The sequence below is a fragment of the Dromiciops gliroides genome, chromosome 6 (genome assembly GCF_019393635.1).
Source record: "Dromiciops gliroides isolate mDroGli1 chromosome 6, mDroGli1.pri, whole genome shotgun sequence".
Taxonomy (NCBI): Eukaryota; Metazoa; Chordata; class Mammalia; order Microbiotheria; family Microbiotheriidae; genus Dromiciops; species Dromiciops gliroides.
In genome coordinates this window covers 107,427,851-107,452,316 of record NC_057866.1, presented here as the reverse complement: position 1 = coordinate 107,452,316, position 24,466 = coordinate 107,427,851, and positions in this window count along the sequence as shown.

Here is a 24,466-nt window from a genome sequence, read left to right as displayed (position 1 = left end):
TTTCATTGGCTCAGTTATTGTTAATAATGAAAGAAAACACTTTGTGCTGCACACACTGTATGACTGTGACTATAGAAAACTGCTATCATAAAGTCCTCAAAAACTCTTAAGATGTAATTTACAAAGATAATAATAACACAGAATTATTTCACTTCTCTGAATGCTACACATTTGCATACCAGGACTGTGTACAATATACTCATAATGCACATTCATAATAACAAGGACTTCTTAACACTGTAACTACAGCACAAGTTCCGTGCATTAAACAATCTACTGTACCAAGTTCTTCTTTTTGGTTAGTCTCGGTAAGCCAGGTGTTAGCTGCCTACACAATTGGAAACCACATTAAATTCTACACCACCATTGTGAAAGAAAATATAGTGACAATACTGAAAATCACGGAGCATTGCAAAGCAACAACAGTGCTAGCTAACCAATGTCATTCTAGAAAATGCTAATTTGGCTTTTAAAAATGTTTTGTGGAATAATTAAGAGACTATATTGCATGTAAAATTAAATATTTCAATGTTTTAGCAAATTATAAAATTGCATTACATTTCTATTTTCTAAAAATAATTCATAAGAATTAATCTTCATAATGAGACTCAAATATCAGTTATCACCTGGGTACATCATCCTAAGGATAGAGTCTGGTTTTCACCTCAGATACTGACTAAATCCTAACTTCGGTTGGTGCCAACATTATCTTTTATTTGTTCCATTGTAAATAAATGCATGGCCAAGAATAGAAATATATTTTCCTATTACTAAGACATATTGAATAGAAATTTTTTCTTTAAAAAAAAGTCTTAGGCTTCTCTATCAGTAAAAATGAGATAGCTTTTGGGGGGATGAAATAGAAAGAAAAGCTTTAAACAACATGTAGAACACCACCAAGATAACCACAGCAAAAAGTTCATGAAGCTTATACAATTAATTTTTGAAATTTATTTCAAGGTCAGCATAACTTCTAGTACACTAAATATGTAACAGTATACCAGCATATAAGAATATATTAGTATATACATACGTGTGTATACATACATGTCTACATATATACATACATACACACATGTTATATTCTGACTATTAACTGGACTGCAGGGAGGTTTCTGTTATCTCCATAGATAATTATTATAAAATGAGAACTATTCATACCTCACTTGGGCTGGGTTTAAAAAACAGAGGGTTAACTATGTAAGATGCTTGCCTATCTGAGCAAGTCAGTCTGGATGAAGAGTATGGCTAGAATTAAAAGTCCAAACATGAGAAGAACTAAAGGAAGCTACTTTAAAGCAATGTTGCCTGAGTCTATTTTATCATACAAGTTGGCAGCATTTTTCTCATTGCTGTTTCTTTAAATTTTAGGTTCAATATACTATATAATAGAAAAAATGTTCATTGATCATTTAAAATTTCAAAACAAATACTAATGAATGAATCTCTTATGCACTTACTTTTTATGGACATTTTGATATTTTATTCTGAATCTGTTTCTAGAGTGTAATATAAATATAATTTAATCCTTAAATTTTAAAATCATTTTGTAGAGACAGAAAGAGATTTGACTATTGATATATTCATATTAACATACATTATCTATCTGGACAGAATGATGAAGAAAATTTCAAGAATTTACAGGGTGACAAGAAGTAGAATCCTCTATAATCAAAAAGGTCAGGAGAGTCAGTGAGACAACATGGCAAGATATAGTCAAGGTTTTCACAGAAAGCAAATAATTACATTTAATAAGGCACTAGGAGGAAATAAGTAGAGAGATCAAGCAGACTTCCTTTTTCTAAGAAACTGTTCCACATTTTTACCTATATATCCCATAGTTTTTTGGTATATCATTAATACATAAAATTTTATCCAAAAATATGAGGCCAGAAAAAGGAAGGGTTTACCCAATTTCCTTGAAACTTCTAAATTGATATATGTGATTCCAGTCTGGAAGGAGATAAAGAGTGCCTAGCTCACTCTGGGGTTTTTCAGATCCATTTTCCATAATTTTGCCTCTTGTATGGTAAAAAATTACATTTTTATGGGATTATTCCCTCTTTCTAACTATAATTTTGAAGTGTTATACAAATTTCTTCTGTTTGAATCTTATCACCTGAAACATGAGCTTTTTGTTTGTTTCATATTTACATTCAGATTATTAAGGCAGTAGCTGTATGACCATGGTTAACTTTTTAACCTCCCAAAGCCTGTTTCCACAAGTGAGAACAGGAGAAAATATTATTTATAGTGGTAGCTGTTGTGAGAACTGAAGATTGTATGTATTTGCATGTGTATGTGTATGTGTGTGTATGTGTGTGTTTTCATTAGAGATCATAGATCTAGAAGTGGAAGTGATCTGAGAAGTCATCTACTCCAACCTCATCTGAAAGATGAGAAAATTGAGGCCCAGGGAAGATAAAGTGACTTGCCAAAGGTCACACAGATAGGAAGCATCAAAGGGTCCCCAATTCCAAAGCCAAGACTCCACTTTACCTGCAATAAGCTATATAAATGTCAAATGTTATTGGTGGTAGATAGTAGTGTTCTATAAATTTGAACACTTCCTTTAGGGGATAGGTGATGACCTATAATTCAGGGTAGCGCTCCCTACCCTACACTCACTTCTCCAATTCCCACCCACATGGGTAGGAATGGGTGCCCAGAGAGTAGCTAACCACTCCTCCCCTCAGGGCCAAGGGATGACCCTCAGAGGCTAGGGTTTCTAATACTATTGCTCCAAATCCCCCAACAGCATGCCTACCATTAATATCATTCAGCCATATTTTGGTGTTTTTTTAGAAAAGGGTACTTACCAAGATTACAGTATAGTAAGAATAATGGGTACAAAATAGCCTGCTAAAAAAGCTCCGCTCTTCCACAAATACACGGAGGTCACTGGAACAGTGGACTCTAACTGTAGAAAGTATGTATGGCCAAATGGTAAATTCACAATTTAGTGGAAGTCCTTTCTTTAACCTATAGCTGGCATTCCTCTCAGATGAAAGGGGTTACATTCCCTAAAGCTGTGTTTCCCTTAGGTATCTGTCTTTCAATACCTATCTAAGCCTGTGTTTTTCCTCTGTGTTTTTTTCTTCTCCTGATTGGATACATTGCTCCTGACTGATCATCTCTCCAATGAGGTAGTAGGAAGGAGGTATAACACTTCCTCTATGATCACTCACATATACATTTGCCTTCTTAAGGCACTTATAAGTCTGGAGTCTTCTACCACCTCAATGTGTCACTCTTAGACCCTTTCAATTGTGAAATTCCTCTACTATATAAACTCTGAGGGTTGTACTTGGTTTGTTTGGTTAGCCAATTCTTGACCCAACTAAAGAGGAATTCACACCTTGTAAAGAGATCACAGGGCATAAGCCATCTTGTTCACACATTTTAAACTTCATCAAATGTGACCACCTTTATATTTAGCACCTTGTAATTACATTAATTGGCCTATTTACCCAACTCCAACTCACATTGGGGACTGGGTACCCAGAGAGCAGCTCCCTACTACTCTCAGTGTTTTTAGGAGCAACCCTAAAGGGATATATTTCTAGTACTATTATTCATGAGCCCCTACCAGTGTGCTTCTATTCGATTATCAGGCAGCAGCCTTAATTAGCTTTTAGAAAAGGGCATTTACTAACGTGGTATCATAAAAACAATTGGTATAAAATAATCTCCCCTCTCCAAGAAAAAACAGGGGTGTGGTCTTCCACAAGACACCCAAGGTCCCTGGGGAGAATGGGATCAAACTTCAAGTACAAAGGTAATGAGACACATGGGTAGGGGTCACAAGTGGCAAAGGGGTACTTTATGAGTGCTGACACTCTCTTTGTGAAGTAATTATCAAATTCCTCTTTGGTGCAGCTTTCTCCTGAGCTCTAGGCATCAGTGCCTTCCTAGAATCCTGTAGCTAGCATTCTTTTCACCATGAGAGAATCTCCTGAATGGAAGGGGGCAGAGCCAAGATGGTGAAAGAAAGGCATCAAATGTTCAGAATTCCTGACACAATTACTCCAAAAAGCTCCAAACACAGCCATAAAACAACACCTGGAGCAGCAGAACCCACAAAAAAGATGAGCTGAGATTATTTTCCAGCCAAAGCCAGCTTAGAAGCTTGGCAGGAGGGGTCTGCTGTACTGGGGTGGGAATGGAGTCCAACCTCACAATTGAGCCAACACAGATCCAGCCCCAGGCAGGCTGTACCAGAGAAATTTACCCCTAAGCCTCCAAATCAGCTTCAGCAGGGTGTCTTCTGGAGAATCTCACTCTGAAACTAACACAGTGTTTAGCCTTTCCATATTTGTATGCAAGAGCTTTCTTTGTCATAGGCCACTATCAATCCAGGAGCCACTGCTACTGACTCCAGTCACCAGCAAGACTTCTGACAATACGCCTGAACTCACACAGTCACCAGTATAGAAAGGATAAAAGGGAGAAATTCTCTTTCTCTTGAGCTTCCGTTTCAGAGTCTTGACTAAAACTCTTCCATCACAAGACTTGTCTACTCCCAGACACTGAAATTCCAAACTGGAATGCTGCTTTGTACAATGGACCCCAAAATATGGCTAATTCTTTTAGCTAAGCAAAATAAACTTCTTGTGTGGCACAATTTGTCTTTACCCAATGATCAAAGCACATTATTATTCTCAAATTGATTAAAGACTTACTCATATATAGTTTGTTTTTCTGAACTAATTTAAAGTTTTGTGTATCTCTAGCTAACCCCTGTACTCTTTATTTTGACAGGATATAGAAATGTTTAGGCAAGAAATTAACAAAGCATATTACAGTGTTATTGGACAGGTGTAAAAAGAAAAAGCTGGGAAGGAAGAGTAGACTTATTTGTAGAATTTCCGGCAGTCTTGTGAAGCAGCGATTATAATCAGCAGCATCAGTCTTCTGGGCTACGATGTTTCTAAGAATTCAATGGCCTACCTCATTCTCTTGCTTCTATGACTGAAGCTCAATCCTTATTTCCAGTTTTTTCTTTTAGTTTATCCATTTTCAGTTGTTGCCTCTATGCAGATCTCTTTAGCTTATAAGTCCCAGGAGGGTCCTATGAATGCCGTTTGCCCAGCAGCTACTGCTATTGCTGCCCCTTCCTATAAGTTTATCTCTTGCATTTCAGTTTGTGTGTGTGTGTGTGTGTGTGTCCACTTAAGAATACCTAGGCATTGGGGCATCTAGGTGGCACAGTAGATAGAGCACTGGCCCTGGATTCAGAAGTACCTGAGTTCAAATCCTGCCTCAGACACTTAACACACTAGCTGTGTGACCCTGGGCAAGTCAATTGCCTCACCAAAAAAAAAAAAAAAAAAAAAGAATACCTAGGCATCATTCAAGTCTGCAAGTCTGCCTTTTAGCTCAAAGTTCTCAAAAGTCCCAACTTACTCTTAGGGCTGAAAAAGAATGCTTGTCCATCTGAACTAAAAATCCCAGAATGCTAGTCAGCTCCAAAAAAATCATTGCATTTTTCCCAGGGTTTAGAACTTTGTAGTCCCTTGGAAAATCATCTGCAGTACACTTGGTGTCTAGATATTCAAAACTGAATTTTCAGTCTAATTTTCCTATACAGATACTTTTTTTAAAAAGCTATGCACAACATAGCTCACATCTCATAATTACATCATTACACAGCACAAAACCATGCATTTTGATCTTTATGAAAGTACATCAGAAGTATCCTTTTACTTGATTCTTTTTTTTAGGTATCCACAAGAAAATTAAAACTGGAAATAAAACATAAAATAACCTAAACAGGCCAAACTAGGTCCCACATTCTTAAAGGGATTAATCAAAAAGTCATAGTACAATATGAGACATTTCTCCCTCCTCTCAGAAGTGATAGATTATAGATACAGTTTGAGGCATGCACTGTCAAAAAGGGCCAAGGCATTGATTTGCTTTGCTCAACTATACTCCATTACAAAAGAGAAAGTTCCTATGAGATGGGGAAGAGGGATATTGGAAGTGTGATTTTTTTTAAAAGCAATAAAATTTATTTTTAAAATCATGTTACCTAATCTCTGGGAGTTTATATAAAATATAGGTTATACCTATGAAAGTCCAGTCATACAAATACTATTGCAATATGTAGTCATTCCAATTCACTACTGTTTTCTAATGGAATCCTATGAGGTTTCCATTTTGCAATGTTCACTAGCCATGGTGAATTAGAATGCTTTGGTATAGATACCACCACAGCAGACATACACATATAATTAGATCAGCTCCATGGAAAGTTTACAAAATAATTCAATTACCAAATTTTATTTAGCTTGACAACTTTGTATTAGCTTGTTAATACCTTTTAAGTCCACATGATTCCTTTCTGGTCATTCCCACTCCTCTGTTCTTTTCTTTGTGGGGGGGGGGAGGCAATGAGGGCTAAGTGACTTGCCCAGGGTGACACAGCTAGTAAGTGTCAAGTGTCTGAGGCCGAATTTGAACTCAGGTCCTCCTGAATCCAGGGCTGGTGCTTTATCCACTGTGCTACCTAGCTGCCCTCTTCTTCTGTCTATTCTTAAGAAAACACAAGCACCATATGACAGAAAATATTCCTCATAAAAAACAGAGGCTCCCACAAGCTTCAAATGAAAAGAGAAGAAGAGAACATTACATTTCTTGAAGCTCACAGTCTGATTTTGATCTATGATCTTAGTTCTTTGGACATCGGGCCTAATTTCTTTAGCTATCAGGGAAATGGTTATTTTCCCATATATCCATGGAAATCATTGTCTAATAAGACTGGAGAAGTCATTGCATTCTCCTTATAGGTAAGAATACATACAACTTAATCACCTCAGCAAAAATAAAAAGGAAAATTCTTCTTAAGGCCTAATTAAAGCAGAGTCCATTCCTTTATTTAGCAAGCTCTTGCTGTCAGGACATTTTTAGTTTGTCTAATTTAAATAATGCATACTTCAGGATGAATTTTAGAGTGGAAGGAAACCCTAGAGATCATCAGTTTCTGTTCCTCTCAGAACATCTGGTCACTAACTCTGCAAAATAGCCCTTTAGAGACTTTAAGATAGTAATTAAGCTTCTTCTCAAACTTTCCCCTTTCTGGACCCAATGATTTCTGTTCTTTCAACCTTGGCCTATAGATTTAATCACCCAGATCTTTAATTACCCACATAGCCTTCTTCTGAACCCCAATACTCTTAAATTGTGGTGCTCAGAACTGGGCTCTTATAATGAACCGATAATGCTCACTTAACAGTATAATTCCTTTCTCATACCACATTATATAATTATAAACTTACAAACATGTAACCCCACCCCATTTAACAAGTATGCTACACTCATGAATTATGTTCAGCTTATAATGCACTGACCTTAGAGCTTTTATAATGTACTTATACATGAACAATCATTTCCCTATCCTGTATCTATACAATTTGTTTTTTCTTACATGTGCTATTCTCCAAATCTCTATTAAACTTTGTTCTGAATTCTCAAATTACTAATGTAATTTTTATTCTAATCCTATGCTTTAAAGTACTAGTCATCTTTCCCATTCTCCTGCTTCATGCCATCTGCAAACTTAATGAATGTGCAAACTGTACTGCATCATCCAAATAACTTAGGAAAATATTAGACAACCTAGGCTGAGAACAAGTACTTTTGCTTAGAGACATGTAATGTCCCTAAACACTGGCAGTAATGCATGATTAATATCTTTTTTTTGTTTTGTTTTGTTTGTTTTTTTAATTAATAAAGTAGTTTATTTTTTCCAGTTACATGTAAAGATAGTCTCAACGTTTGTTCTATACAAGCTTTCAATTTCAGATTTTTCTCCCTCCCCTCCCCTCTCCCTCCCCCCCCCCCTCCCCTAGACAGCAGGTAATCTGATATAGGTTATATAATATATATACATATCCATCTATACACACACATATATATATATACACATAATAACAATCCTATTTCTGCATTAGTCGTGTTATCAGAGAAAAAATCAGAGACAATGATGGAAAAACCTCAAAATAGAAAAAAAACAACAGCATCAAAAACAAAAGAAATAATATGGTTCACTTCAGCATCTATACTCCGCAGTTCTTTTTTTTTTTTTTCTTGGATTTGGAGATCCTCTTCCATCATCGAGTCCCTGGAACTCTTCTGTGCCATTGCATGGTGAGAAGAATATAGTCCCATCACAGTAGATCAACACTCAATGTGATGTCTACTGTGTACAATGTTCTTCTAGTTCTGCTCATCTCACTCAGCATCAGCCACACAAGACCCTCCAGGGTTTCTCTGAACTCCTCCTGACTCATCGTTTCTTATAGCACAATAGTATTCCATTGCATTCATATACCACAACTTGTCCAGCCATTCCCCAATTGATGAGCACCCCCTCAACTTCCCAATGCTTTGTCACCACGTAAAGAGCAGCTATAAATATTTTTGTATATGTGGGTCCCTCCCCTTTTCCATGATTTCTTTGGGGGAAAAGACCCAAAAGTGGTATTGCTGGGTCAAAAGAGTTGCACAGCTTTATAGCCCTTTGGGCATAATTCCAAATTGCTCTCCAGAATGGTTGGATCAGTTCACAGCTCCACCAACAATGGATTAGTGTTCCAATTTTCCCACAGCTTCTCCAACATTTATTATTTTCCTTTTTTGTCATTTTAGCCAATCTGATAGGTGTCAGGTGGTACCTCAGAGTTGTTTTTATTAGCATCTCTCTAATCATTAGAGATTTAGAGCATTTTTTCATATGGGAATAGATAGCTTTGGTTTCTTCATCAGAAAACTGCCTGTTCATATCCTTTGACCATTTCTCAATTGGGGAATGACTTGGGTTCTTATAAATTCGATTTAGTTCCCTATATATTTTAGAGATGAGGCCTTTATCAGAAGTACTGGCCTCAAAAATTATTTCCCAGCTTTCTGCCTCCCTTCTAATTTTGGATGAATTGCTTCTGTTTGTACAAAAAAAATTTAATTTAATGTAATCAAAATCATCCACTTTGCATTTTATAATATACTCTATCTCTTGTTTGGTCAAAAACTGTTTTCCTTTCCAAAGATCTGAAAGGTAGACTATTCCTTTCTCTCCTAATTTGCCTATGGTATCACCTCTTATGTCTAATTTATGTATCCATTTTGAACTTATTTTAGTATAAGGTGTAAGATGTTGGTCTATGCCTAATTTCTGCCATACTATCTTCCAGTTTTCCCAGCAGTTTTTGTCAAATACTGAGTTCCTATCCCAGAAGCTGGAATCTTTGGGTTTATCAAACACTACATTACTAGTGTCATTTACTACTGCATTTCCTGAGCCTAGCTTATTCCATTGATCTACCACTCTATTTTTTAGCCAGTACCAGATAGTTTTGATGACTGCCGCTTTATAGTACAGCTCCAGGTTTGGTACCACTAACCCACCTTCCTGTGAATTTTTTTTCATTATTTCCCTGGATATTCTTGATTTTTTGTTTTTCCAGATGAATTTTGTTATTATTCTTTCTAGCTCTATAAAATAATTTTTAGGTAGTCTGATTGGTATGGCACTGAATAAGTAAATTAATTTAGGCAGTATTGTCATTTTTACTATATTAGCTCTGCCTATCCATGAGCAATTGATATCTTTCCAATTATTTAGATCTGATTTGATTTGTGTGAAGAGTGTTTGATAGTTGTGTTCATAGAGTTCCTGGGTTTGTCTTGGCAAGTAGACTCCCAAGTATTTTACATTACATACTGTTACTTTAAATGGAATTTCTCTTTCTATCTCTTGCTGCTGGACTTTGTTGGTCATGTATAGAAATGCTGATGATTTATGTGGATTTATTTTATATCCTGCTACTTTGCTAAAGTTGTTAATTGTTTCAAGTAATTTTTGAGTTGATTCTCGAGGATTCCTTAAGTATACCATCATATCATCTGCAAAGAGTGATAGTTTTGTTTCCTCCTTGCCTATTCTAATTCCTTTAATTCCTTTCTCTTCTCTGATTGCTAAAGCTAACATTTCTAGGACAATATTAAATAATAGGGGTGATAATGGACATCCCTGTTTCACCCCTGATCTTATTGGGAAGGCCTCTAATTTATCTCCATTGCATATAATACTTGCTGATGGCTTTAGGTAGATACTGTTTATTATTTTAAGGAAAGCTCCCCCTATTCCTAAACTCTCCAGTGTTTTTATTAGGAATGGGTGTTGTATTTTCTCAAAAGCTTTCTCTGCATCTATTGAGATAATCATATGATTTTGGTTGGTTTTCTTATTTATGTGGTTGATTATGTTAATAGTTTTCCTAATGTTGAACCAGCCCTGCATTCCTGGTATAAATCCCACCTGGTCATAGTGTATTATCCTGGTGATCACTTGCTGTAATCTCCTTGCTAATATCTTATTTAAGATTTTAGCATCAATATTCATTAGGGAAATTGGTCTATAATTTTCTTTCTCTGTTTTTTCTTTGCCTGGTTTTGGTATCACCACCATATTTGTGTCATAAAAGGAATTTGGTAGAACTCCTTCTTCACCTATTTTTCCAAATAATTTGTATAATATTGGAATTAATTGTTCTTTAAATGTTTGGTAAAATTCACCCATAAACCCATCTGGCCCTGGGAATTTTTTCTTAGGGAGTTCATTAATGGCTTGTTCAATTTCTTTTTCTAATATGGGTTTATTTAAGGATTTTATTTCTTCCTCAGTTAACCTGGGCAGTTTGTAATGTTCATACATTTCATTTAGATTGTCAAATTTATTGGCATACAGTTGGGCAAAATAATTCCTAATTATTGATTTAATTTCCACTTCATTGGTGGTAACATCCCCTTTTTCGTTTTTGATACTGGTAATTTGGTTTTCTTCTTTCTTTTTTTAAATCAAATTAACCAATATTTTATCTATTTTATTGGTTTTTTCATAAAACCAGCTCTTAGTTTTATTGATTAATTCTATAGTTTTTTTGCTTTCGATCTTATTAATTTCTCCTTTGATTTTCAGGATATCTAATTGGGGATTACTAATTTGTTCTTTTTCTAGCTTTTTAAGTTGCATGCCCAATTCATTAATCTCCTCTTTCTCTTTTTTTATTCATGTAAGCATTTAGAGCTATAAATTTTCCCCTAAGCACTACTTTGGCTGTATCCCATAGATTTTGGTATGTTGTCTCATTATTGTCATTTTCTTGGATATAGTTATTGATTGTTTCTATGATTTCTTGTTTGGCCCATTCATTCTTTAGAATGAAATTATTTAGTTTCCCATTGATTTTCATTCTACTTTTCCCTGGCTCTTTCTTACATGTAATTTTTATTGCATCATGATCTGAAAAGGATGCATTTACTATTTCTGCCTTTCTACATTTAACTATGATGTTTTTGTGCCCTAATACATGGTCAATTTTTGAAAATGTGCCATGTACTGCTGAGAAAAAGGTATATTCCTTTATATCCCCATTCAATTTTCTCCAGACATCTATCATGTCTAACTTTTCTAGTAATCTATTCACGTCTTTCACTTCTTTCTTATTTATTTTTTGGCTAGATTTATCTAATTCTGAGAGGGGGAGATTCAGATCCCCCACTAGTATAGTATTACTGTCTAATTCCTCTTGTAACTCATTTAACTTCTCCTTTAAGAACTTGGATGCTATACCACTTGGCGCATACATATTCAATATTGATATTACTTCATTATCTATAGTACCTTTAAGCAAGATGTAATTTCCTTCCTTATCTCTTTTAATGAGATCTATTTTTGCCTGCACTTTGTCTGAGATAAGGATTGCTACCCCTGCTTTTTTTACTTTAGCTGAGGCATAATATATTCTACTCCAGCCTTTTACCTTTACTCTGTATGTATCTCTCTGCTTCAAATGTGTTTCTTGTAAACAGCATATTGTAGGATTCTGGTTTTTAATCCACTCTGCAATTTGCTTCCATTTTATAGCAGAGTTCATCCCATTCACATTCACAGTTATTATTACTGACTGTCTATTCCCCTCCATTCTATTTACCCCCTTTGTACTTTCCCCCCCTTCTTTCACCCTATTCCTCCTCACCTATGTTTTACTTCTTACCCCTGCCTCCCCCAATCTGCCTTCCCTTTTTATCACCCCCCCTCTTTTCTTTACCCTTTTCTCCCTTGCTTTTGTCCTCCCTTCTATCAGTCCCCCCCTTTCCCTTCCCCTTTTGATTCCCTAAAGAATGAGTTAAGTTTCTTTATCCCAATGAACGTATATGTTATTCCCTCTTTGAATCAAATCTAATGAGAATAGGGTTGAAACAATGTTCACCCCTCCTTTCTTTACCTCTATTGTAATAGGTTTTTTTTCACCTCTTCATATGATATAATTCATCCCCTTGCACCTCCCCTTTCCTCTCCTCCCCATAGACTCCCTTTTTAACCCCTTAAAAAAAATTTTTGTATCATCACATCAAAGACAATTTATATTTATACCCTCTGTGTAAAGTCCTTCTCTCTGCCCGAATACATTTACAGTTCTTAAGAGTTATGAGTATTATCTTCCCATGTAGGGATATAAACAGTTTAACCTAATAGGGTAACCTTTTTTTTTCCTCCCCCTCTGTTTACCTTTTTAAACTTCTCTTGAGTCTTGTATGTTGAGATCAAATTTTCTATTCAGTTCTGGTCTTTTCACCAGGAAAGATTGAAAGTCCCCATGTCATTAAATGTCATCTTTTCCCTGAAAGAAAATGCACATTTTTGCTGGGTAATAGATTCTTGGCTGCAATCCAAGCTCTTTTGCTCCCAGAATATCATATTCCAAGTCTTGCGGTCCTTTAATGTTGAAGCTGCCAGGTCCTGAGCAATCCATGACTGTGGCTCCATGATATTTTAAATTGCTTCTTTCTGGCTGCTTGGAGTATTTTCTCCTTCACGCTGATAATTCTGGAATTTGGCTACAATATTCTTGGAGTTTTCCTTTTGGGGTCTCTTTCAGGAGGTGATCACGTGTGGATTCTTTCAATGATGATTTTATCCTCTGAGATTCCTATGATATCAGGGCAGTTCTCTTAATAATTTCCTGAAATATGGTGTCTAGATTCTTTTCTGGTCATGGCTTTCAGGCAGTCCAATGATTCTCAAATTGTCTCTCCTCGATCTGTTTTCCAGATCAGTTGTCTTTCCAATGAGTATTTCACATTTTCTTCTATTTTTCATTCTTTTGATTCTGCTCGACTGATTCCTGGTGTCTCATGGATTCCTTATCTTCCAACTGTCCAATTTTAATTTTTAAAGCATTGTTTTCTTCAGTAAGATTATGCACCTTTTTTTCCATTTGGCCAAGTGAATTTTTTAAGGCACTGTTTTCTTCAATGAGATTATGCACCTTTTTTTCCATTTGGCCAGATGAATTTTTTAAGGCATTGTTTTCTTCAATGAGATTATGCACCTTTTTTTCCCATTTGGCCAACTGAATTTTTTAAGGCATTGTTTTCTTCAGTGAAATTATGCACTTTTTTTTTCCATTTGGCCAGTCAATCTTTGTGCTTCCTTTTCCAAGCTGCTGATTCTTTTTTCATAGTTTTCTTGTTTTGCTTTCATTTCTCTCCCCATTTTTTCTTCTACCTCTCTCAATTGATTTTTTTTTTTTAGTGAGGCAACTGGGGTTAAGTGACTTGCCCAGGGTCACACAGCTAGTAAGTGTGTGTTAAGTGTCTGAGGCCAGATCCGAACTCAGGCACTCCTGACTCCAGGGCCGGTGCTCCATCCACTGTGCCACCTAGGTGCCCCTCAATTGATTTTTAAAATCCTTTTTGAGGTCTTCCAGGAAGGCTTTTTGTTCCTGAGACCAATTCACCTTCCCTCATGAGGCTTCACATGTAGGCAATTCGAGGGTATTGTCCTCATCTGAGTTTGCATTGGCTTCTTCCCTATTGATACAGAAGTTCTCAATGGAGAGGGCTCTTTTTTGCTTCTTACTCATTATTGCAGCTTATTTATTTATTTTTTAAGTTGAGGTCTGCTCTCGGGGCACCAGAGTCCCTGTTTTGGGCTTCTTGTGCAGGGGTATAGGTGCTGTGTGACTGGCTTTTTACTCTGAGGCCTTTATGGTGTGTGGAGATCCCCCGCCCTGCACTTCCTGTCTGGGTGCGCTCGGCCAGCCAGGTGCCTGCTCTTGGCGTCCGTTCCCGCCTGACCCGTTCGTCGCCCTCCCGGCCGGTGCAGGTAGGTTTTTCCACTGTCCTTCTTGGCCACCAGATTTTTGAACAAGGTTCCAGGGGCCTCAGTTGTTCGGCTGTGGCCCGCAGCTCCTACTGACTTGCCCCGACCCCCTCGGCGCTGGGTTGCTGCCCTGCGCTGGGCCTCCCTTTTGCCTGAGTCAGACCGACCTTTTCCTGAAGTCTTCTAAATTATCTCTGGTTGGAGGACTGTGTCTCTCTGTCCCTTTGCAGGTTCTGTAGTTTCAGAATCCGTCCAGAGGCTTGATTTAATGTTCTTTTTGAGGGAACAGAAGGAGAGCTCAGGCAGTTTGCTGCTTCCTCTCCGCCATCTGCTTCCTCTCCGCCATCTTGCTTCCTCTCTGCCATCTTGCTTCCTCTCCGCCATCTTTGATCAATATCTTAATATAGCTCTTTGTCCCTCTGTGAACCCATATAATGGTATGTAGCTAATGGTAAGTGCTATGGTTACTGTCTGATTTGGTTTCTTGTGCCTTTGCAAAAAAAATTTCTGGTTGCAATAACCAAGTTCTGGTGATCATTGATAAAGAAAATCTTATGGAACCATGCCCTATCACCAGGTTGGATTTATGCCAGAAATGCAGAGTTAGGAAAATTATAAATGTAAAATACCATATTAATAACAAAAACAATAAAATGATCATGTTAGAATATGCATTGACTTATTGTCAACAGACTGACAAAATAAGAAAGAGTTGAGAGAATAAGCATAGGCAAAAAAGTAAAAACTGTTTCTTTTTTGAAGATAATATGATAATCTACATAGAGAATATGCAGGGGCAGCTAGGTGGTGCAGTAGATAGAGAACCAGCCCTGGATTCAGGAGGACATTAGTTTAAATGTAGCCTCAGACACTTGACACTCACTAGTTGTGTGACTCTGGGCAAGTCACTTAAGCCTCATTGCCCTGCAGACAGAGAGAGAGAGAGAGAGAGAGAGAATACCAGGGAGTCAACTATTAAACTAATTAGGATAATAATTTTAGAAAAGTAGCAGGATAGAAAATAAACCAATATAAATCATCAGGCCTTCTGAATATTAACAATATTATCAATAAAACCCAAAAGATAGAGAAATTGCATTCAAAAATAACTACAGAATGTATAAAATATTAGGGAATTCATTTACTAAGGCACAGGAACTAAATAAATATAACTACAAAACACTCTTTGTAGAAATAGAGAACTAAGGGGGCAGCTAAGTGACACAGTGGATAAAGCACCAGCCCTGGATTCAGGAGGGCCTGAGTTCAAATCCGGCCTCAGACACTTGACACTTACTAACTGTATGACCCTGGGCAAGTCACCTAACCCTCACTGCCCCGTAAAAAAAAAAAAGAAAGAAAAAAGAAATAGAGAACTAAATAATTGGAGAAATATTAATTGCTCATGGTTAGCCTGGGTTAATATAATAAACATAAAAGAGTTCAGTCAAGATAGCTGCCTAAAAAGAGGTGAGTAGAGGAGCTTTCCCATACCTACTCCAACAAAATTCTAGAAATTATACCAGGATGAATAATAATCAAGAAATCCAATGAGACATTTTGGCTAGTGACATCTTCCACCCCAGAATAAAACAGAAAGTCATCCAAAAAACCATGGGAAAGAGGAATGGGGGACAACAACAAAATCAGTACCAGCAATGCAAATAATGATATTCCCAAATAATTCAAGAGAAAGATAAGAATTGTGAAAGCAGAATTTCTGGTCTGCTCAGCAGAAATAGTTTGCAAAATGGAAAAAACTTGAATCCACAGTGGCAAGGTTCTCCAAAAAAATGAAAAAGAGAACTGTTCAGAAATATAAATATATAGATGTGAAAGACAATCTGGAAGAACAGAAGTAAAAAGCAATAATGCTGTTAGAACACATGATCTCTATACAAACTAAACATTGACCTCAATGGCAGGATGCATAGAGACAACTAAAGGATCATATGTATCCCAGAAAAATATGACGTCTAAAACCTAAAAATCATAATTCAAGAAATAATACAAGAACATTGTATACAACTTCTGAATACAGAAAACAAAATGTTAATGAAACAAATCCACAGATCTCCTCCAGGAAAAAAAAAATAAAATAAACTACAAACTCTAAGATACATAGTGTTTAAATTTAACAATTTCAATGACAAAACAAATTCTGCAAGTGTTTAAAGTCGGGAAAAAAACTTTCAAATATAAAGGAAATGAAATTTGAATAAAACAAAATTGTTTTTCATCCATTAGAAACTGCAGAAAGAAATAGAATAGAAGAAAGGCAGTGAGCTCCCGAACTCATGACACGATCGCTCCAAAAAACATCCACATAATGCCATAGGAAAATGCCCAGAGCAGCAAAACTCACAGAAGAATATGCTGAAATCATCTTCTAACCAAGAATGTCTTGGAAGGTCAGAAGGAGGGAGCTACTGTGCTGATACAGGAGTCGAACCCAACCCCACAGTTACCCTGACACAGATCCAGTCCCAGGAAGGCCTCACCAGAAAAGCAGACCCCCAGAGCCTCTGAATCAGCTGAAGCACCAGTGTTGTCTGGAACTAAGCTCACAGTCTGGTGAGTGGGCTGAGCCCTGGGCAGGGGGGAGACTACAGGGGTCTATACTGCTGCTAAGGCAGAACTTGGATTTTATACCCCTGCTGAGAACCAGGAGGTAGGCTTGAGAAGCAGTGGCCCAGGTGAGGGAGGGGTACAGGCTCGTTGGAGCTAACAACCACAACACACAAAGCTGGTTGATTAGCAAGTTGGTCTGGGGTCATCTAAGGACCAGGGAATAGGCTGGGCAAGTGAAGAACCTGATTCTCCTTAAATCATACCACTTGGGACTTCTTAAGCTTCGGATACTGCAGCCTGGAAACAGTGCCCCAATTTAAGGAGCTAAAAGTCAAGTAAAAGAAAGGCAAGATGAGCTGACAGAGAAAGGTTAGGACCATAGAAAGTTTCTTCAGTAACAAGGAAGATCAAGGGGCACCCTCAGAGGAAAATGTCAACATCAGGGCCCCTATATCTAAAGCTTCCAAAAAAAATACGAATTGGTCTCAGGCCATAGAGGTGTTCAAAAAGGACTTTGAAGATAAAGTTAGAGAGGTAGAGGAAAAAATGGAAAGAGAAATGAGGAGGATGCAGGAAAGACATGAGAAAAAAGTCAACAGCTTGAAAAGTCAAATTGGCCAAATGGAAAAGGAGGTACAAAAGCTCTCTGATGAAAATAAATTGCCTAAGAATTAGGATTGAACAAATGGAAGCCAGTGACTTTATGAGAAACCAAGACACAATAAAGAAAATCCAAATGAATAAAAAAATAGAGGGCAATGAGAAATATCTTCTGGGAAAAACTGCTGACCTGGAAAATAGGTCCAGGAGAGATAATTTGAAAATTATTGGTCTACCTGAAAACCATGATCAAGGAAAGAGCTTAGACACCATCTTCCAAGATATTCTCGGGGAAAATTGCCCTGAAATTCTAGAAGAAGAAGCTAAAATAGAAATTGAAAGAATCCACCAATCACCTCCAGAAAGAGATCCCAAAAGGAAAACTTCCCTAAGGAATATTATAGCCAAATTCCAGAGCTCTCAGGTCAAGGAGAAAATTATTGCAAGCTGACAAAAGAAAAGAATTCAAGCACTGTGGAGCCCCAGTCAGAATAGCACAAGATCTAGCTTCTACATTAAAAGACCGGAGGGCATGGAATATGATATTCCAGAGGGCAAAGGAAATGGGATTACAACCGAGAATCATCTACCCAGCAAAACTCAGCATTATCTTTCAGCGGAAAAAATGGGACTTTAATGACAAAAAAGAAAGAAATAGAATAATATGTTCCAAAGAACAACAGAGCTCAAGATGAAACATGAGACGACACACTCTTCAAACCTAAGCTTAATCCATCTAAGGAGAAAATATGGACATGTCAAAAAAAGAGGCATTTGAAGCATTCCTACCAAAAAAATTCTAGACCTAAGCAGATTATTTGCTTTGTAAACACCCCAGACAACAAAACCACAAGAAAGATGAAAAATACAGCTACCCAGGAAACCACAAATAAAATAAAAACAAAACACTAGAAAAATACCCATTATATTAAAAAATAATAATAAAATAGTAATAAAACAAGGATTAAGAGACTTCTTTCTAAATGTATACAAGGAAATAAAGATAAAGGCAAAACTTCCATAGAAGCAACAGTAAAGGAACAGGCCTAAAACATCTTTGAATAACCCCAAAATACCAGGAAACAAACTAACACAATTATTTTTGGTGGTACAAAACTGTAGAATGGGAGGGCCCATGAAAGAAAGTAGTGAAATAGAGGGGTCATTGGTATATATCATAATCAAGTTAGGAAATTGAGGTCCTTTCATACGAAAAGGGTCTCTGAGAGAACGCATGAGATGGCAAAGGTGGTATAGGATTCAGTGCTGGAAGGAGTCCCATTGAAGAACAGGACCTGTGGGAAAGAAAGAGATTCTGTAATGGGAGAAGAGGACTTTGCAAGAGCTTAAGATGCAAGGAACCGATGCTTAGAGAGACCATAACCTTTGAGTATTGTGCCTCTATAGACAGTATTTTCCTAAAAAGAACAGAATCGGGGCAGCTAGATGGCACAGTGGATAAAGCACCTGCCTTGGATTCAGGAGGACTGAGTTCAAATCTGACCTCAGACACTTGACACTTACTGGCTGTTGTGACCCTAGGCAAGTCACTTAACCCTCATTGCCCTCTCAAAAAAGAGGAGGAGGAGGAGGAGGAATCCAGAACTTCTAGAGCAACCAAAAGGCAGAAAAGTAGAAAGGAATGAACCCAGAAAGAGAGCTAATGGCAAATAGGAAAGAAAGTGATAATAGAGAGGAAGAGGTCTGTGATCAGGGAACAGGAAAATTTCTACCATGTTGCAATACTTTTATCCTTTCTAACTACTGCAGAAATAGACACTTCTAAAAGTGAGGCACAAAAAGGGGAGTTGAGGGGTAGGGAGAAACATCTATACAAGACAATAACACAGAAATTACATAAAAGCGGAACCCAGAATAGTGCTTTAGGAGCTGTCATTCTATGAGGAACGCAATGACTAAAGAAGGAATTTAAAAGGATCATGAATCAAATTTAAAAGTTTAGAATAATCAAAAAGGGAAGTCCTTTTTAGAAAAAGGTGCAGAAATTAAAGGAGAAGAAGGAAAGATTATTGCTTAACTATTTAACTGAAAGAAGTAAAAGAGGAATTAGATAACTAGATAAAAAATTAACAAGCTAAATAAAACTTCAAAAGTAGGGAAATGTGTGAGATACAGCTAATACAGTTCTGAGGAGGAAGTTTATAATTTTAAATGTTTTTATCAACAAAAAGGAGAGAAACTAAATTAATAAATTTGTATTGACAATTCAAAAATATAAACAATAAGAGATAAAAAATGTCCAATTAATTACAAAGTAGAAATTCTGAAAACTAAAGAAGAGATGAATAAAATTTAAAGCAAGGATCATTGAATTAGCAAACAAATATTGGAGTTTTTAAACTAATAAAATAGACAGTTAACCTAATTTTTAAAAGACAAAAGAAAACCAATTGTTTACATTAAAAATGAAAAATTAGAACTTAAAATAATTGAACAGAAAATAATGGAAATTATTAGAAACTATTTTGCTAGGGGCAGCTAGGTGGCACGTGGATAGAGCACCGGCCCTGAAGTCAGGAGTACCTGAGTTCAAATATGGCCTCAGACACTTAACACTTACTAGCTGTGTGACCCTGGGCAAGTCACTTAACCCCAATTGCCTCACTTTAAAAAAATGTCCCTAATAAACACTGATGTAAATATTTTAAATAAAATATTAGCAAGTAGACTACAAAATATATTAGAAAAAGTATACACTAGAACCAGGTTAGTTCTATACAAGGATGCAGGGTTGTTTAAACATAAATAAGACTACAATTATGTTAATATAAGAAAAATTATATTATTATATCAATAGATGTTGAAAAGGCTTTTAACAAAATCCAATACTCACTCCCATCAAAAATTCTAGAGTAAATAGGAATAGGAGTCATAGGAATAGGAGAAGTCAAGATGACAGAGTAGCAGAAAGAAATATAGCTAATCCCTGCCCTCCACCCATTCACCCAAAAGAAAACTCATAAGAGCTAATCCTGATAGGGAAATCCAAGGAAAAACTCACATGATTTTTCCAGCCTAAACCAGCAAAGGGAGACATAGAGGTCTTGACACATGATCTGGCCAGTGGCATGGGATCTACAGAGTACTCTAGCACAAGGGAGAGTTGTATGCACCAAGGCAAAAAGAGGTCCTAGACCCATATTAGGGAACAAGAGGATAAGCTGCCAGCTTTGTAACTCACTACCCAGTTCTGGGTCACAAATCCAGAGCAGAATGAGGAAGCTACCTGCACTTGCTTGCCTTCTGGGGTAAAGAGCAGTTGCAGAACCTAGAAGCAAGTCCAGAAAGGAGGAGCAGCAGCTGAAATCCCAGGAGCAGAACAGGGTCTCAATTCTAGCTTCTAGCCTAGTCTGAAGCCTACAGAGGAATAATTGTTAGGTCAGGAATCCCAAACCAAAGCAGAGCTTACAGTTCTGTTACTCTGTTGTTTGTTTTGGGGGGGGGTTTGGGGGGAGGAGGGGGGCAATGAGGGTTAAGTGACTTGCCCAGGGTCACACAGCTAGTAAGTGTCAAGTGTCTGAGGCTGGATTTGAACTCGGGTCCTCCTGAATCCAGGGCCAGTGCTTTATCCACATGCCACCTAGCTGCCCCCACAGTTCTGTCCCTCTGAACCAGCAGGGCTCCTAGTTTTTCCTTTGTTCAGTCCATTCTTGCTCAGACCCAAACCAAGGAATTTGCACAGCTCAGATCAGGGGTGGGGGACAGCAATCAGATTTTGCCCTGGATCAGACCACTTTGAGAGCACTTGAAAGTCTGTAGACCCCCAGTCTGAGCTGTCTAAGCTCCTGAAATAACACAACACTCAAAACCCCAAGAAAGCAACAACAGGACCAATCCAGACCTTTCCCCCAGAAGTGTACAGAGTTTGTCCCTAACATAAAGTTCAAAGTCTGGAAGTAGGCTGGAAGAATAAGCAAAGGGAAAAAAAATCCCACCGTAAAGAGCTATTATGGTGATTGAGATGCTCAAGACATAAACCCAAAAGAAGAAAATTATTCTAAAACATCTACAAGATCAAAGCATAGTATATTCACATTCTTTTTTTCATGTTTTTTCCTTTTGCTCTGTTTCTTCTTTCACAACATAACTAATATGGAAATATGCTTTATATGATTTTACATATATAATCTATAGCAAATTGCTTACCATCTTAGGGAGGGAAGAAGAAAATTTGGTACTCAAAAAATTTTACAAAAAATGAATGTTAAAAATTGTTTTTACATGTAATTAGAAAAAAAGTTATTTTTTTAAAAGCATCTGCCTATATCAGATTGCCTGCTGTCTAGGGGAGGTTGGGGAGGGGAGGGAGGAAGAAAAAATTTGAAATTGGAAATTTTATATAAACAAATGCTGAAAACTATCTCTACATGTAACTGGAAAATAATAAAATACTTTTATTTTTTTAAAAAAGCATCTGCAAGAAAAACATGGCTCAGACACAAATTCAACCAAAATTCCTGGAAAAGGTGATGATGAAAGAGTTTAAAATGTTTTTATAAATAAAATGAAAGTGCAAGAGGAAAAGTTAGAAAAGAAATGAGAGCCGGGGCAGCTAGGTGGCGCAGTGGATAGCGCACTGGCCCTGGAGTCAGGAGTACCTGAGTTCAAATCCGGCCTCAGACACTTAACACTTAATAGTTGTGTGACCCTGGGCAAGTCACTTAACCCCAATTGCCTCACCAAAAAAAAAAAAAAGAGAGAGAGAGAGCCAAAAAGGGGGAAAAATATAAAGAGAATCAACAGCATGGTATAAGAGATACAAAACCTTACTCAAGAAACAGACTCCCTGAACATTAAAATAATCCAAATAGAAGCTTTTTTAAAAATCCAAAGACTGAAAAAAATGGAAGAAAATATAAGGTATCTCATCTAACACACACACACACACACACACACACACACACAACTGACCTGGAAAACAGATTGGGGGGGAGATAATTTAAGAATCATTTGACTAGCTAAAAGCTATAACCAAAACAAGAGCCCGGATATCATATTTCAAGAAATCTTAAAAGGAAACTGCCTAGATCTCTTAGAGACAGAGGATCAAGTGGAAATAGAATACACTAGTCACCTCCTGAAAGGAACCCCAAAATGAAAAGTCCCAGGAATTATAAAGCCAAATCCCAGGGTTTCCAGTTAAAGAATAGCTACTTGATGAGGCAGCTAGGTGGTACAGTAGATAAAGCACCCTGGATTCAGGAGGACCCGAGTTCAAATCTGACCTCAGACACTTGATACTTACTAGTTGTGTGACACTGGGCAAGTCACTTAACCTTCATTGCCCCGGAAAAAAAAAAAAAAAGACTGTACATAGCTAGAAGTCACAATCAGGACTATGCTAGCTTTGGAAACTTTTATAGTAATCAAAGAATAGAAAGCTTAGAATTTGATATTGCAGAAGGAATAAGATATAAGTTCACAGCCAAGAAAAAGCTAACCAGTAAAGCTGAGTATAATCCTACAGAGGTAAAAATGGATTGTTGATGAAATATAGGACTCCCAAGCATTCCTGATGAAAAAACTAGGACTACATAGAAACTTTGAAGTTCAAATGCAGGAGCTAAGAGAAACATAAAAAAGTAAATGTTAATGAAAAATCATGAAGTACTAAATGAGGATAAAAACTATCTTTATATGTAATTGATAAAAAATAAAATAAAATACTATTAAGAAAAAATAATAATTCTGATCAGTGTAATGACCAACTTTAATACCTGAGGACTGATGATAAAACATATGACTCATTTCCTGATAAAGAGGTGCACTCAGAGTGCAGGATAAGATAGACAGATGGATAGATGTATTATATATGTATACACACATATATATATGTTTATGTATATATACATATATAAAATCTTTAATGTGACTAATGGAGAAATTTCTTTTCTTGATTATACATATTTGTAACAGGTCTTTTCCTCTTGTTCTTAATTGGATAATGGGTTGGGGTGGCATGGAGAGAAGGCAGAATTTTGCTGAGTGAGAAAAAATATATAATTTAATACAAAAATTCATGGGAATAACTTGATCTCTATTTAATATCGCAAATAGCATTTATTTAAATCCAAGAACAAAAAGTTAGAGGTCATTCCAATAATATCAGTGGTAAAGCAAAGATGGTAAGTATTACCACAATGATTTATCATAGTGCTGTAGCAATAAGACAAAAAAAGAAATTGAGGCAATAAACATATGCAAAGAGAAAAACTTAGCACTTTTTGCAGATAATATGATGGTATATTTAGAGAACCCCAGAGAGCCAACTAAAAATTAATTGAATACACTTCAGCAAAGTTGCAGGATATAAGATAAACCCACATAAGTCATTATTGCTTATATAAAACCAACCAAACCTAACCTAACAAGAAAAGCTAAAAATAAATTCCATTCAAAATAATCAAAGAAACTATAAAATAATTATGAGTGTATCTTCTAAGATTCACTCAGAGACTATATGAAACTGATTATCAGACACTTTTTTTTTTGAAGGGCAATGGGGGTTAAGTGACTTGCCCAGGGTCACACAGCTAGTAAGTGTCAAGTGTCTGAGGCCAGATTGGAACTCAGGTACTCCTGAATCCAGGGCCAGTGCTTTATCCACTGTGCCACCTAGCTGCCTCTATAAAACACTTTTTGAAGAAATAAAGACAGGGGGCAGCTAGGTGGCACAGTGGATAAAGCACTGGCCCTGGATTCAGGAGTACCTGAGTTCCAATCTGGCCTCAGACACTTGACACTTACTAGCTGTGTGACCCTGGGCAAGTCACTTAACCCCCATTGCCCCGCAAAAAAAAAAAAATCATCATTTAGGCAGCTAGGTGGCACAGTGGATAGAGCACCAGTCCTGGAGTCAGGAGGACCTGAGTTCAAATCCAGCCTCAGACACTTAACACTTACTAGCTGTGTGACCCTGGGCAAGTCACTTAACCCCAATTGTCTCACTAAAAAAAAAAAAAGAAAAAAGAAAAAGAAATAGAGACAGACCTAAATAATTGGAGAAACATCAATTGCTCATGGATAGGCTGAGCCAATATTATAAAAGACAACGTTATCTAAATTAATTTACTTATTGAGAGCTATACCCATCAAACTCCTAAG